Below are 7,432 nucleotides of genomic sequence, written 5' to 3'. Positions count from 1 at the left end.
ATCATTCTTCAATCCTCAATACCCAATCCCCTATCTTCAATCCTCCATCCTCAATCCTCAATTCTCAATCTTCAATCCTCAGTCCCAAATACTCAATCTTCAATACTCACTCCTCAATCATCAATCTTCAATCCTCAATACTCAGTCTTCAATCCTCAATCCTCAATCCTCAATCCGCAATCCTCAATCCTCATTCTTCAATCCTCAATACCCAATCCTCAATCTTCAATCCTCAATCCTCAACCCTCAATCCTCAATCCTCAATCCTCAATCCTCAATCCTCAATCTTCAATCCTCAATACTCAATCTTCAATCCTCAATCCCCAATCCTCAATCCTCAATCCTCAATCCTCAATCTTAATCTTCAATCCTCAGTACGCAATCTTCAATCCTGAATCCTCAATCCTAAATCCTCAATCCTCAATCTTCAATCCTCGATACTCAATCTGCAATCCTCAATCCTCAATCCTCAATCCTCAATCCTCAATCCTCAATCCTCAATCCTCAATCGTCAATCTTCAATCCTCAATACTGAATCTTCAATCCTCAATCCTCAATACTCAATACTCGACCGTCAGTCCTCGTCCTCAACCCACAACCCCCAATACTCATTCCTCAATCTTCAATTCTCAATCCTCAATCCTCAATCCTCAATCCTCGGTCCTCAAACCACAATCCTGAATACTCAATCCTGAATCCTCAACCTTCAGCCCTCATTCCTCAACAATCAGTTGTCAATCCTCAATCCTCAAGAGAATATCGTCAATTCACTGTTTTCAATACTCAATACTCAATCTGCAATCTTCAAATCTCTATCCACAAACATCAATTCTCATCATTCAACCCTCAACACTCAGTCTTCAATCCTCAATCCTCAATCCTCAATCCTCAATCCTCAATCCTCAATCCTCAATCTTCAATCCTCAGTACTCAATCTTCAATCCTCAATCCTCAATCCTCAATCCTCAATCCTCAATCCTCAATCGTCAATCTTCAATCTTCAATACTCAATCTTCAATCCTCAATCCTCAATACTCAATACTCAATCCTCATTCTTCAATCCTCAATACCCAATCCTCAATCCTCAATCCTCAATCCTCAATCCTCAATCGTCAATCTTCAATCCTCAATACTCAACCTTCAACCCTCAATCCTCAATACTCAATACTCAATCCTCATTCTTCAATCCATAATACCCAATCCTCAATCTTCAATCCTCAATCCTCAATTCTCAATACTCAATCCCCAATCCTCTGACCTCAAACATCAATACTCAACCGTCAGTCCTCGTCCTCAATTCACATCCACCAATACTCAATCCTCAATCTTCAATTCTCAATCCTCAATACTCAATCCTCAATCCTCGGTCCTCAAACCACAATCCTGAATCCTCAACCCTGAATCCTCAACCTTCAGCCCTCAGTCCTCAACAATCAGTTGTCAATCCTCAATCCTCAAGAGAATATCATCAATTCACAGTTTTCAATACTCAATACTCAATCTGCAATCTTCAAATCTCTATCCACAAACATCAATTCTCATCACTCAAACCTCAACACTCAGTCTTCAATCCTCAATCCTCAGTCCTCAATCCTCAATCCTCATTCTTCATTCCTCAATACCCAATCCTCAATCTTCAATCCTCAATCCTCAATCCTCAATCCTCAATTCTCAATCCACAATCCTCAATCCTCAGACCTCAAACAGCAATAGTCAACCCTCAGTCCTCGTCCTCAACCCACAACCATCAATCCTCAATCCTCAGTCTTCAATCATCAATATTCAATCTTCAGTCCTCAATCCTCAATCCTCAATCCTCAATCGTCAATCCTCAGTCCTCAAACCTCTATCCTGAATCCTCAATCCTGAATCCTCAATCTTCAGCCCTCAGTCCTCAACAATCAGTGGTCCATCCTCAATCCTCAATAGAATACCATGATTTCACAGTTTTCAATGCTCAATACTCAACCTGCAATCTTCAAATCTCTATCCACAAACATCAATTCTCATCACTCAACCCTCAACACTCAGTCCCCAATCCTCAATATTCAAGCCTCAATCCTCAATCCTCAATCCACAATCCTCAACGTTCAATCCTCAATACTCAATCTTCCACCCTCAATCCTCAATCCTCAATCCTCAATCCTCAATCCTCAATCTTAATCTTCAATCCTCAGTACTCAATCTTCAATCCTCAATCCCCAATCCTCAATCCTCAATCCTCAATCTTCAATCCTCAATACTCAATCTTGAATCCTCAGTCCTCAATCATCAATCCTCAATCTTCAATCCTCAACCCTCAATCGTCAATCTTCAATCCTCAATACTCAATCTTCAATCCTCAATCCTCAATACTCAATACTCAATCCTCATTCTCCAATCCGCAATACCCAATCCTCAATCTTCAATCCTCAATCCTCAATTCTCAATCCTCAATCCTCAATCCTCAGACCTCAAACATCAATACTCAACCGTCAGTCCTCGTCCTCAACCCACAACCCCCAATACTCAATCCTCAATCTTCAATACTCAATCCTCAATCCTCAATCCTCGGTCCTCAAACCACAATCCTGAATCCTCAACCCTGAATCCTCAACCTTCAGCCCTCAGTCCTCAACAATCAGTTGTCAATCCTCAATCCTCAATAGAATATCATCAATTCACAGTTTTCAATACTCAATACTCAATCTGCAATCTTCAAATCTCTATCCACAAACATCAATTCTCATCACTCAACCCTCAACACTCAGTCTTCAATCCTCAATCCTCAATCCTCAATCCTCAATCCTGAATCCTCAATCTTAATCTTCAATCCTCAGTACTCAATCTTCAATCCTCAATCCTCAATCCTCAATCCTCAATCCTCAATACTCAATCTTGAATCCTCAATCCTCAATCCTCAATCCTCAATCCTCAATCCTCAATCCTCAATCCTCAATCCTCAATCCTCAATCGTCAATCTTCAATCCTCAATACTCAATCTGCAATCCTCAATCCTCAATACTCAATAGTCAATCCTCATTCTTCAATCCTCAATACCCAATCCTCAATCTTCAATCCTCAGTCCTCAATTCTCAATCCTCAATCCTCAATCCTCAGACCTCAAACATCAATACTCAACCCTCAGTCCTCGTCCTCAATCCACAACCATCAATCCTCAATCCTCAATCTTCAATCATCAATATTCAATCTTCAGTCCTCAATCCTCAATCCTCAATCCTCAATCCTCAATCCTCAATGTTCAATCCGCAATACCCAATCCTCAATCTTCTATCCGCAATCCTCAATCCTCAATCCTCAAACCTCATTCCTCAATCCTCAATCTTCAATCCTCAATACTCAGTCTTCAATCCTCAATCCTCAATCCTCAATCCTCAATCCGCAATCCTCAATCCTCATTCTTCAATCCTCAATACCCAATCCTCAATATTCAATCCTCAATCCTCAATCCTCAATCCTCAATCCTCAATCTTCAATCCTCATTACTCAATCTTCAATCCTCAATCCTCAATCCTCAATCCTCAATCCTCAATCCTCAATCTTAATCTTCAATCCTCAGTACTCAATCTTAATCTTCAATCCTCAGTACTCAATCTTCAATCCTCAATCCTCAATCCTCAATCCCCAATCCTCAGTCTTCAATCCTCAATACTCAATCTTCAATCCTCAATCCTCAATCCTCAATCCTCAATCCGAAATCGTCAATCTGCAATCCTCAATACTCAATCTTCAATCCTCAATCCTCAAACATCAATACTCAACCCTCAGTCCTCGTCCTCAATCCACAACCCTCAATCCTCAATCCTCAATCCTCAATCCTCATTCTTCAATCCTCAATACTCAATCCTCGGTCCTCAAACCACAATCCTGAATCCGCAATCCTGAATCCTCAACCTTCAGACCTCAGTCCTCAGCAGTCAGTTGTCAATCCTCAATCCTCACGATAATATCATCAATTCACAGTTTTCAATACTCAATAGTCAATCTGCAATCTTCAAACCTCTATCCACAGACATCAATTCTCATCACTCAATCCTCAACACTCAGCCTTCAATCCGCAATCCTCCATACTCAATACTCCTTCCACATTCTTCAATCCTCAGTACCCAATCCTCAATCTTCAACATTCAATCCTCAATCCTCAATTCTCAATCCTCAATCCTCAGTCCCCAGTCCTCAAACCTCAATCCTCTTTAATCAATATCCAATCCTAGATCCTCAATCCCCAAACCTCAATCCTTAATCCTCAACCTTCAGTCCTCAATCCTCAGTCCTCAATCTTCAATCCTCAATGCCCAATCCTCAATCCTCAATCCTCAGTCCTCAATCCTCAATCCTCAAACCTCAATCCTCAACCCTCAACCGTCAGTCCTCGTCCTCAATCCTCAACCCTCAATCCTCAATCCACAATCTTCGATCCTCAATACTCAATATTCAATCCTCAATCCTCAATCCTCAATCCTCAATCTTCAACCCTCAATCCTCAATTCTCAATCCTCAGTCCTCAATCTTCAGTCCTCTCTCCTCAACTCTCAATCCTGAATCCTCAACCCTGAATCCTCAAGCTTCAGCCATCAGTCCTCAACAATCAGTTGTCAATACTCAACCCTCAATAGAATATCATCAATTCACAGTTTTCAATACTCAATACTCAATCTGCAATCTTCAAATCTCTATCCACAAACATCAATTCTCATCATTCAACCCTCAACACTCAGTCCCCAATCCTCAATATTCAATCCTCAATCCTCAATCCTCAATCCACAATCCTCATCTTTCAATCCTCAATACTCAATCTTCTATCCTCAATCCTCAATCCTCAATCCTCAGTCCTCAAACCTCAATCCTGAATCCTCAATCCTGAATCCACAATCTTCAGCCCTCAGTCCTCAACAATCAGTGGTCCATCCTCAATCCTCAATCGAATACCATGATTTCACAGTTTTCAATGCTCAATACACAACCTGCAATCTTCAAATCTCTATCCACAAACATCATTTCTCATCACTCAACCCTCAACACTCAGTCCCCAATCCTCAATATTCAAGCCTCAATCCTCAATCCTCAATCCACAATCCTCAACGTTCAATCCTCAATACTCACTCTTCAATCCTCAGTCCTCAACCCTCAATCCTCAATTCGCAATCCTCAATAGTCGATCTTCAATCCTCAATACTCAATATTCAATCCTCAATCCTCAATCCTCAATCTTCAATCATCATTCTTCAATCCTCAATCCTCAATCTTCAATCCTCAACCCTCAATCCTCAACCCTCAATCCTCAATCCTCAATCCTCAATCTTCAATCCTCAATACTCAATCCTCAATCCTCAATATTCAATCCTCAATACTCAATATTCAATCCTCAATCCTCAATACTCAATCCTCAATCCTCAATCCCCAATCGTCAATCTTCAATCCTCAATACTCAATCTTCAATCCTCAAACCTCAATCCTCAATCCTCAATCCTCATTCTTCAATCCTCAATACCCAATCCTCAATCTTCAATCCTCAATCCTCAATCCTCAATACTCAATCCTCAATCCTCAATCCTCAATCCTCAATCTTCAATCCTCAATCCTTAATACTCAATCCTCAATTCTCAATCCTCGACCGTCAATCTTCAAACCTCAATACTCAATCTTCAATCCTCAATCCTCAATCCTCAATCCTCAATCCTCATTCTCCAATACTCAATACCCAATCCTCAATCTTCAACCCTCAATCCTCAATCCTCAATCCCCAATCGTCAATCTTCAATCCTCAATACTCAATCTTCAATCCTCAAACCTCAATCCTCAATCCTCAATCCTCATTCTTCAATCCTCAATACCCAATCCTCAATCTTCAATCCTCAATCCTCAATCCTCAATACTCAATCCTCAATCCTCAATCCTCAATCCTCAATCTTCAATCCTCAATCCTTAATACTCAATCCTCAATTCTCAATCCTCGACCGTCAATCTTCAAACCTCAATACTCAATCTTCAATCCTCAATCCTCAATCCTCAATCCTCAATCCTCATTCTCCAATACTCAATACCCAATCCTCAATCTTCAACCCTCAATCCTCAATCCTCAATTCTCAATCCTCAATCCTCAGTCCTCAGTCCTCAAACCTCAATGCTCAGCCCTCAGCCCTCATCCTCAATCCTCAATCCTCAGTCCTCAATTCTCAATCTTCAATCTTCAATACTCAATCTTCATTCCTCAATGCTCAGTCCTCAAATTTCAATTCTGAATCCTCAATCCGGAACCCTCAATCTTAGAGCCCTCAGTCCTCAACATTCAGTTGTCAATCCTCAATCATCAATAGAATATACTCAATTCACAGTTTTCAAGACTCAATACTCAATCTGCAATCTTCAAATCTCTATCCACAAACATCCATTCCCATCACTCAACCCTCAACACTCAGTCCTCAATGTTCAATCCTCAATCCTCAATTCTCAAACTTCAATCCTCAATACTGAAACTTCAATCCTCAATCCTCAATCCTCAGTCCTCAATCCTCAATCCTCAATCTTAATCTTCAATACTCAGTACTCAATCTTCAATCCTCAATCGTCAATCCTCAATCCTCTATCCTCAATCTTCAATCCTCAATACTCAATCTTCAATCCTCAATCCTCAATCCTCAATCCTCAATCCTCAATCCTCAATCTTAATCTTCAATCCTCAGTACTCAATCTTCAATCCTCAATCCCCAATCCTCAATCCTCAATCCTCAATCTTCAATCCTCAATACTCAATCTTGAATCCTCAATCCTCAATCCTCAATCCTCAATCCTCAATCCTCAATCCTCAATCGTCAATCTTCAATCCTCAATACTCAATCTTCAACCCTCAATCCTCAATACTCAATACTCAATCCTCATTCTTCAATCCGCAATACCCAATCCTCAATCTTCAATCCTCAATCCACAATTCTCAATCCTCAATCCTCAATCCTCAGACCTCAAACATCAATACTCAACCGTCAGTCCTCGTCCTCAATCCACAACCACCAATACTCAATCCTCAATCTTCAATTCTCACTCCTCAATACTCAATCCTCAATCCTCGGTCCTCAATTCTCAATCCTCAATCCTCAGTCCTCAGTCCTCAAACCTCAATGCTCAGCCCTCAGCCCTCATCCTCAATCCTCAATCCTCAGTCCTCAATTCTCAATCTTCAATCTTCAATACTCAATCTTCATTCCTCAATGCTCAGTCCTCAAATTTCAATTCTGAATCCTCAATGCGGAACCCTCAATCTTAGAGCCCTCAGTCCTCAACAATCAGTTGTCAATCCTCAATCATCAATAGAATATACTCAATTCACAGTTTTCAAGACTCAATACTCAATCTGCAATCTTCAAATCTCTATCCACAAACATCCATTCCCATCACTCAACCCTCAACACTCAGTCCTCAATGTTCAATCCTCAAT

The sequence above is a fragment of the Calliopsis andreniformis genome, unplaced genomic scaffold (assembly GCF_051401765.1).
Source record: "Calliopsis andreniformis isolate RMS-2024a unplaced genomic scaffold, iyCalAndr_principal scaffold0091, whole genome shotgun sequence".
In the NCBI taxonomy this organism is placed as follows: domain Eukaryota; kingdom Metazoa; phylum Arthropoda; class Insecta; order Hymenoptera; family Andrenidae; genus Calliopsis; species Calliopsis andreniformis.
The sequence above is the reverse complement of the archived record's forward strand: the minus strand, read 5'-3'. Positions refer to the sequence as shown.